Consider the following 9,961-nt stretch of genomic DNA (forward strand, 5'->3'; position numbering starts at 1 on the left):
AAAAGTTATTTAAGCTTCAAGTCAAATTTATAGTAAATTTTGAGATCTTTTCACTTTCTGGCGAAACTATCAGTCTTATTACAAAATGTCATAGGAACTTTTTTGTAGGTAATTTTATTCCTTACAAATTATTACGAATAAAATTTTTCGAAATCCCGCATTGTTTTAAATTTATTTTCATTTCAATGTCAAGCTCTTAAAATTAATCAGAAATCTATTTTTTTAAGAGCTTGACATTGAAATGGATATAACTTGAAAACAACGCAGAATTTCGAAAAACTTTATTCGTGATAATTTGTAAGAAATAAAATTACCTACAAAAAAGTATCTGTGATATTTTTTGATAAGACTGATAGTTTCACCGGAAAAGTAAAAAAATCTCAAAATTTACTATAAATTTGACTTGAAGCTTAAATAACTTTTGAACCGTGGGATTTATCGAAAAATGATAAGAGACTTTTTTTGTAGAGCGTTTAATTTCCTACAAAATCATTTGTTGTGCATAAGAATCCGTTGATTGGTTTATGAGCTGGAAAATTCTAAAAAAAAAAAATTTCTTTTCCCGTGTTATTTAAATGGAAAATAGAAAAATGGATTGAGGCAAACCTTAATATCATTATTAAGAGCTCGGAATGGTACCAAAATTTTTATTTTTAGTTATACTTTCAATTTTTGGATACCATTAAAAAGAAAAAAAATTGTTTTTTTTTTTTTGAAACACCCTAATACACACACATATAAATACCTTCAGTGATTAGCTTAATATCATTTTATTTTTAATAACCACAAAAACCAGCATCGAATATTTTAAATTTACAGCAAACATCCTTTTTCGCAAGACCGTCGAGGATTTACGCTTTCATAAAAATTTATAAACAGCCTTCCGCCCCCTCTTCCATTTGCTTTGCTATTGACGGGTGTGAGCGTGTATTGTATACTTATATATATATATATGACTTGCATCCCTCTTGTTTATAATCCCTCCTGAGTTTATTGTGCTTGCCACGTACGAAAAATTGTAAGTATACCGAGGACGTTGTTGTAACGGCACTCCCTCAACTTTATATTCTTTCATTCTCCCTCTTTTAATTTTGTCGACGTACTCGACGACCTCATCCTCATCCTTCCTCATTCTCATTTTGAATCTCCTCCTCTTCCTCTTCCTCCTCGAGCTGTTCTTTGGTCTCTTCTTTTCACGTACGACAGTCGTGGCTGTATATTGCGTGCACACGAAACAAATGTCCCTAACTCGTGACACGGACATATATCCCATCAGCTCAATACACAACAGGAGGACTGACTGGAGTAAACTCGACTTGCCACTAAAATTTTCAGACAAACGGTATATTTATATCTATATATACATCGGTCCTCGGCACCCCTGTCTCGTTTCCGTCGCCTTCGGTTACCGCTCGTTCCTATATAATTTTATTTATTTTTATATGTTTATTTAATAGCGTAGTCGATGTCGATGTCGCCTCGCGTCAATTTGACGAAATAAAAATAACGACTTTTAGGAAGTCGTAAAATTGACTTTTTCGGTGGTCCCACACGGGAATGACGAGACGTAAATACACGTGCTCGAGTAATCCGATTCAATGAACAAGATGAGACCGGTTTTTAATACTTTACTCACTAAAAACAAAATAATTTAAGTGTAACACAATAATGCCTTTTTTTTTATTTCCATTCAGATAAAACCGTAATAAATATCTTTATATATATTATATATAAATGTATTAATGAGTTTAATGTACTGATGTAATTTTTTTGGAGTAATTGAACGGTACTTTTACCACCGGATGATATTACCATTCAATTAGAACTTTATTATTACATATATATGATTTCATTTTATATTTATATATATGTGCAATGAGAAGTAGTAGTAGTATGAGTAATAGTAGAATAATCCCATGTGTCAATTCTAGTGTAGTGCTGGCTTATTATATATATATATAGACATATCTAGTGAACTATGAATGTAATGTTTTTAAACGGTACCATGACCGAGGCCGTGTACTCTATGAAAACTCCAGAGAATCTTCATTATTATCGAGCATTGAATATTTTATTAAATCATTGCCAGATTACATCTACACTCTACACTATATACATGTATACCTATAGATATTTATATACCCGCATATATGTATGTATATTGTGATGAAGAAAAAGATTGGTTGGGAAAATGAAAGTTTGTAGTTGATTGAAACCTGTCAGTTTTAATTACTATTGAGTAATTAAATGTAATTAAATATATACAACCTTCAAAGGATCCCGTCGTCCTCTCACCCGAGCATTGTTAATTCCTGCGAGGTAACAACCGTGTTTACTCATGTTTAATTATTTGCTCCGTTCAATGGCGCCATAAAAAAAATATTTAAATTTTTTGTTAGCCAGTGGGCCGACGTTAGTCAGCGGATGACTAGTTGGAGAATCCTCTTTCGGTACTCGATCGGGAGGTGAATCACTCGGATCCACATTTGGAGAGTTCTGTCGCAAGACTTCGCGAATAAAGAGAGATTTAGGTCTGAGTTTGAATTGCTTTGATAACGAGATTTAAAATTGATTGCAATAGACGTGCATGTGGACTTTGTACGTTGGAGTAACGTCTGATGCTGCGGTGACGAAAGACATTGAGAGGAGCCGAGTTGAGGCTGCATAAGCGATAGATGGAGGCTGGAATGAAAACAAACATGACATAAAAAGGTCAACGAACTTTAGGATCTAATGATCGGCTGTTTCCGATCCATCTCAGAAGGACGTGGGACTCGTGAGATTATTTGCTGGTAAACACAAATGTATCTCTGCCTTCTTTGCCTCTTTACGTGTCTCATTAGGCGCATCGTCCAGCGAGTTATGCAATACATACATACGATTACGTTATATGTTATGCTAGTCCAGCAGGAGTTGGAGTAGTAGAAGTAGAAGTAGCAGTAGCAGCATCATCCAAGTGCAGGAGGCACGTGCCCCGATATCATTGGATATCACGTTGCGCCACGGCATAATAATAATAACAACAACAACAACAATAACAACAACGTCAACAGTAGTCAGTACATCTAACGGTACACGAATGTTTGCACATTTAATTTAATTGGGACTCGGATAAAAATTTGTCCCTGAGAAATTAACGTTAACGTGCGAGTGAGCGGAGCGGCAGCTGCGACAATCCAATTTGACAAATTAAACCAAGCCATATTTATAATTTGTACTGTTAAAGTAATTATAAACAATAATGATAATAAAAAATTTAATCCTCGCAATTCAAGCGATTTAGTGATTCTGACGTTAAGTAAAAAAATATACAGTAATGCGGCAACAGCAGTTGGAGCAAAAATGGATGACGGATTTCAGCGAATGCGCATCGCGTCCTCTTCTGATCCCTCTACTCCTATTATACACTAGCGTCTAAACCCCTCGGCTTATATATATATATATATTTATATATATTTATGTGTGTGTGTAGACAACACATACAGAGGACGGTGGGTTACAACACATGTATATTTAAATATGTGAAGAGTGTACTAAAGTGCTGAGAGCAAAAGTATAGAGAAGTCTATTGATTCTTACCTTACGTTCGTATCCGTCGTCTTCCTTGGCAGCTACGAAGAGTAATATCCACGGGTTGTCGTAGGGAATCCAACTTCCGGTTCAGTAAATCTATTTTTTAAAATTCCACCAACTAAAATAAGTTCTCACTGTCGATGTGTCGCTTGCACTGGATTCCACTTAGACTTGTTACTTAATTACGGTTTGAAAATCTGCATAAAATAATTTTGAATTTTAAAAAATAATTATGAGAACATTCGCGTGGCTGAGGATGATGTTTATGGTTACGGTATAAGAGAAATATTGGAGTAAAAAATAAATATCGCAAGCAAACGGTGAGAATAATAAACACGACCGCACGAACCGGCTTGACGTGTAAGACTGAAAAGTTGACTACGGGAGAACTACACTCCGTTTACGCTCGGTTACGATCGCCGGCAGTCGGCTCCAGAATCGGAGTGGGGGAAACGCCGAGAGAAACGCGCTAGATGCTTTGCTTTGATGACGAGATACTAGACGACGAGGACCGCGACCAGGACCAGGATGAAGACCAACCAAGAGGACGAGGCTGATGATGACGAGGGAGGACCCAGGCAAGACCAGTCTGAGACTGAGCCCAAGACCAAGACCAGGACAGGAATCCACTGATTTTATAAATTAAAGTTAAATCGAATTTTCTAAAAAAAAAAAAATAATAAATTGAGTTATAGTAAATTTTAAAAAAATATCAGATGCTGAAGCCGTCTTGGTCTAACGTACAAAAACCGGTAGCGCAACGTTACAACTCAGCCTTCTGGCTCTAATAATAGTGTAGACACGATCCATGCTATGATGATGTTGCTCCCAGATTAAATGCCGTGGATTCTCGTCGGGAAGAGACCAAGGTTGAGAGGTTCCTCTTCTTCAGCTCTAGCTTCAGTTCACTTTATTATTTTTATCCCCCTCGTCTTTCTCCATATTATTATTATTATTATTATTATTATTATCGTCATTATTTTCTGGCATATCACATATCACAAGACACACTGCCCGAGACATCGGAAATTATTATCCAGACTCTAAACTGATTTCACGGAGTTTCCGTATCGCGTACACTTTTATAAATTATTTAATTCCCTTTTAAATAATGTAATATAACGCAAGACGGTTTACTTAATATAATTCGACATAGAATAGCCGGATGAGTATCATCTCCGGTCTCTTGTGAGCTTTAACTTTTTTTTCATTTTTTTCCGGCACTCCAATTTGCTGCCCATATATGAAATATATTTTTCTCACTGTGTGACGTCCGTTATTGTCTTTTTTAATAATACATGTCTATACAATACAATAATAATAATAATGATAGTAATGGAATATCCGTAATAAATATAAAAACAAATTACCGAGAAAATTAATTCAAATGTAATGGCCGTTTCATTTGAGTTTATTCGTTTGTTAAAGATATTAATAAATTCCGAATGAAAATGGCTTGTCTGGTGTCTTTTTCTCTTTCTCTCCCTCTCTTTATCAGTGTACATGCTAAAGGCACGCGTTAGTAGTGTCTTAAATCACAGGGCATTGCCGCTCTGAATGCATAGCACCACTTATCATTTACCCAGCGCTTGTATTATTTGTAATGTAATATAATAATAACGGCGATGACGATGGCTCAGTAAATAAAAAATAAAACCGAGTTATTATATTAAGCTCTTGACGTTTTTCCTTAATGCAGAGTAGTATAGAGGACGTACGTTCTTCCTGGCCGCTGGAGTAGCATAGAGGGAACCTGAATTTTTACAAAGAACTTTACCGCGAATTCCGGTTCTGCTGTGGCCCAGAGATAATATTTTTTATAAAAATCTACATCAGGTTGTTTGCATCAACGGACGAGATATCAAAATTATTTTGACAGCCTTGAGAGACGTACAATAGGAGCTAGAAATATAAACAACGATAGATAGTCTAATGACAGGTTTCCTGGCCTGTCATTTTTATTAAACAGGAATAATTAAAAAATATTTTTAAAAACTCAATAACCTCGTCACGGATTGGATGACAGTAATTGAGATTTTATTCATCCGTAAAAACAACAAGAGTTGAATTTCCTCAGGCACTCTTTCTACCTCTGTCTTGGATTGGGCTCGGACTCGGACTCTGGCTTTACCTCGGGCTCGGTTCATTCGTGTAGTGAGGTCTTGTACTAATTTATTGCGAGGCACATTCCCAATCGGCCCGCACGTGGCCCTGTATATCAGGCGGGAGAATCATTCGATAAGAGGGGCCTTATCCCAACACAACCGGTTTTAGATTGTTATACGATATACCAGAGTCGTTGCCCGCCTTTAAGATACTGCTCGATGATGAAAATGATTTAACGACTCCCCTAATTTTTCTCAAAACCATCTCTTACATCCTGTATAAATACACCGACGTACTATAATTCAACTCCACTTTATACTTTACAAGGTTTCATAGAAATCAATAACTATTGTCTTTGTCCCCGTCCCCATGACCCGGCTTTCATTTAATTTTGACATAATATCTCTTCATCCGTTTTTTTACAAACATAAATTGAAAATCAAAAAATCAACATAGAAATATTTATTAAAGTTTTTCTTATAGGAGAGGGAGGGGCAAAAGGGGGTACTTATAGAAATACCAAGTTTTCGAGGACTCAAATACGCTAAATCTTTTTTTTTTTAATGATATTCAAAGTAAATAGAAAAAATTTTCAGTTACCGTTGAAAAAAAAAATTTTTCATTTCTGCGGACAAAGTGGGGTACCCCCTAAATAAGGTAAAAAAAAAAAAATTTCTGAATTTTAAACGAATTTGATTAAGTTGAATTTTTTTGTAAGTAATTTACATGAAGAAAAATAATATTTTACATGTTTATTGGAGACAAAAGAAAAATACAAATTTTTAATAGTTTTTATCATAAAACAAACTTATATTTTTCAACTGACAATTAATTTTTGAAAAAGTTTATTAAAAAAAATTCAAAGTAACGCTTAATTATATTTACAGAAGTGATTTTGGAATGTTTAAAAACCATTTAAAATATAAAATTTTTTTTTATCAAATTTAGGGGGTACCCCGTTTTGCCTACCCTACCCCCTTTCCCCCCTTCCCCTAATTGATTTTGTCAACTGAAAATTAGTCTCATTTTTTTTTTCAAAATAAGTGAAAAGTCTTAAACAGAATGAAATTTCTCCGTACCTCCCCCCCGTCTTCCTTGCATTGGAAATCTCGAAAAGCAAATCCTGCAATGGATGAGTTGAAACAATGATAATAGAGATTACACACATAAAATACAGTGATGATTCCGAAAATGGATTAATCGTGGCTTTGTTTCGAAAGCGATCGCTCCCGATTAGGCGCCAAATCTCTGCTCTCTCCTTTATGTCTTTCGTTTTTACGGCATATCGCGGGAATCGCGCTTTTTCCAACTGCTATATAGGTTTACCCAATATAACTGTGAAGAATATATATATATATATATATATATATATATATATATATATATATATATATATATATATATATATATATAGTATTCTCTCACACCAGCGAGCACGGAAAAGAGTTTTAACGGAGAATAGATAGAGCATTAAGAGTCATCTTAATAGTAACTCTGTACATACTGATCGGTTGGTTGGGTTGTTTGACGAGTGCGATCTCTTCCGTGGCATTACATCGCCGATCGCTTTCGAGTCCGATGGGCACGGCTCGATAGACCAAACACGCGATATACCCGACACGTACCCAGCTCTTTTAGTACTAATATATATACGGATATATATAAAATAGTATGCGGCAAATCATCCAGGATTTAATTATGACGAATGAGGAGGAGAAGGTTGTTAGGAGGAACGGTAGCTCAAGCCGTCCTCTCTCGATAAACAGGCATATTTTCCAATATAAATAATAATTGCCGGCTCTGGTTACGAGTAGATCGGCGAAACGTGTCGATGTCTACTTGATACACGTATCTACTTGATTAATGATTGTTAAGTCGTTGCGGCTGTTGCTCTCTATACCCCGTACATGTGCACATTTACATCTACACAAACGATTATGCTAATTTTCAATTGCTAAGTAAAGATACTTAACATTACACTTTATTTTTTAATAATTATTTTTAAATTATTCCGCGGTTATACAGCAACTAAATTTTATTTAAAATATTATTATATAACAAATTTATGTATATGTATGTGGATGTCTATATAATAAATAAGTGAGCTAATTTAGAGGAAAATTCGAGAGCGGAAAATTTCACAGCATGACAAAATTACTCGTCTCATTTTAAATTCAAACTTTCTAGTATGTTGTAGGATAGGAACATTCTCGGGTCGTCTGCCAAAAAGAAAGTGCAAACGAGAGTGAACTCGTATATATACGTATAATATCTACATTTATATGCATATGTATCTATATATCACTTGTTAAGTTATTCGGCTGGTAGCGAGCGATGAAAGTGATGATTTCTCAGTATGTTTAAATTATAAAACACTGAACGCCTTTTGTTTGTAATAAAAATTTAAAACACTTGTAAATTTTATTGTACACAAGACTTGCTGGCTACTGTGCTCGAGTAAATTTATATATGTGCTTGAGCCAATTGTAGACAACAAGAGCAGAGTGGCGCAGTGGAAGCGTGCTGGGCCCATAACCCAGAGGTCCGTGGATCGAAACCACGCTCTGCTAGCATATATTTTTTTTTTTTTTTTTTTTTATATCTTCAATATATCACACTCAAGTCATACGGTCTTTTGGAGTAACCCGAGGTAAATTAATTGTTTTTAATTATTTAAATCTGATGGGGTGTAAATAAAAATCCACGACAGATTATTATTGTATGCCACCCATGCAGAGAGACAACGGTTTGGGAGTTCATCTGAGTTCACGAGCACAAATTCCTTTCTGAGGAGTTGGGCATTGTCCTCCTCTGCTTCTTCCTCCTTGTTCTCCTCCTTCACATTCACCTCCACCTCCACCTCCACCTTCTTAATGCCTCCTTCAACTCTCGAGTGTATGGCACGCCCAAGAAATCGAATGAACGTCGCGATGAATTTTAAGACCGCTTGCATGTCAAATTATTGCCCAATGAAATTATCCTTCTTTTTTATTTTTCAATTCTTTTCCTTTTTTCAAAGCCACTTTTTTTTTAAGAGCCACTTAAAAAGATCGCTAAAATTTTTATATTTTAAAACAACCGTTAACAAAAGAACCCTATCCCTGCCCTTGCATTTTTTATTTTTTTCCTGTACCGTAGGCTACTCTGGCGACTCTGGCGATTCAACAAAGACCCTCGGGAATGACCGCTCTATTATTAACTCATCTATATACATATATGTGTCTAATAGATCGGGCCATGTGTGTTTTTAAATGTTCAATACATGTACAGGTATTTATATTAAATGTGTGTGTTTGTGTGCACATGTGTCAGTATATATATTAGACTGTTTCAAATTAAGCGACTATTTTTTTTTTTTTGAAGAACTTTGAAAAATCGAAAGGGTATGTTAAAATATGTTGACAGTTAAGATATGAGCTCTCAATATTGATATTTAGAGGTGGCTGTTTATAATTTTCGGTTTTTCATTCAGTAACATGGTAAAAAATACATAACTTCCGAAAAAATCAAGATACAGAAAATTTCTCCTCAAACATTTTGTAGCAAATATACCGACCTACAAAAAAGGTCTTCTATGATTTTTGCATAAATTCAACTATTCACAAGATAACCGACGTCAAAGTTTGATACAATTCGAAGAACTTGTTGTTGCTCGTTCTGAATTTTATACGATGTCGACTAATGAGAATTCAGGAATTCTTAATACAGTTTTTTGTAGGAAATTGAATGCTCTATAAAAAAAGTTTCTTATCATTTTTTGATAAATCCATCTGTTCGAAAGTTATTGGAGCATGAAGTCAAGTTAGAGTAAATTTTGAGATCTTTTTACTTTTCCGGCGAAACTATCGGACTTATCATAAAATGTCTTGGGGTATTTTTTGTAGACAATTTTATTTTCTAGAAATTATCATCGATAAAGTTTTTTGAAATTCTCCATTGTTTTCTAGTTATTTCCATTTTATTGCCAAGCTCTTAAAATCGATAAGAATTATTTTTTTTTCGGTGCTTGGCAATAAAATGGAAATAACTAGAAAACAATGCAGAATTTCAAAAAACTTTATCAATAATAATTTCTAGATAATAAAATTGTCTACAAAAAATATCCTGTGACATTTTATAATAAGTCCGATAGTTTCGCCGGAAAAGTAAAAAGATCTCAAAATTTACTCTAACTTGACTTCATGCTCCAATAACTTTCGAACAGATGGATTTATCAAAAAATGATAAGAAACTTTTTTTATAGAGCATTCAATTTCCTACTAAAAACTGTATTAAGAATTCC

At 34.6% G+C, this 9,961-nt stretch overlaps 1 protein-coding gene and 1 non-coding gene across 3 annotated transcripts in view; one reads left to right on the top strand and one right to left on the bottom strand.

Moving 5' to 3' along the window:
- Positions 1–3,950, bottom strand: part of LOC130666361 (J domain-containing protein DDB_G0295729) — a 50,891-nt gene extending 46,941 nt beyond the window's left edge. For both annotated transcript variants that reach the window (XM_057467262.1, XM_057467263.1), the window contains exon 1: positions 3,580–3,950. The gene's annotated coding sequence lies outside the window, so the exon portion shown is untranslated. The remainder of the gene's footprint in view (positions 1–3,579) is intronic.
- A 4,227-nt stretch (positions 3,951–8,177) lies between these two features.
- Positions 8,178–8,249, top strand: Trnam-cau (transfer RNA methionine (anticodon CAU)). Its single transcript has one exon. It is a non-coding gene; the product is annotated as a tRNA-Met (tRNA).
- Positions 8,250–9,961: the final 1,712 nt, after the last annotated feature.

The sequence above is a fragment of the Microplitis mediator genome, chromosome 4 (assembly GCF_029852145.1).
Source record: "Microplitis mediator isolate UGA2020A chromosome 4, iyMicMedi2.1, whole genome shotgun sequence".
NCBI lineage: Eukaryota > Metazoa > Arthropoda > Insecta > Hymenoptera > Braconidae > Microplitis > Microplitis mediator.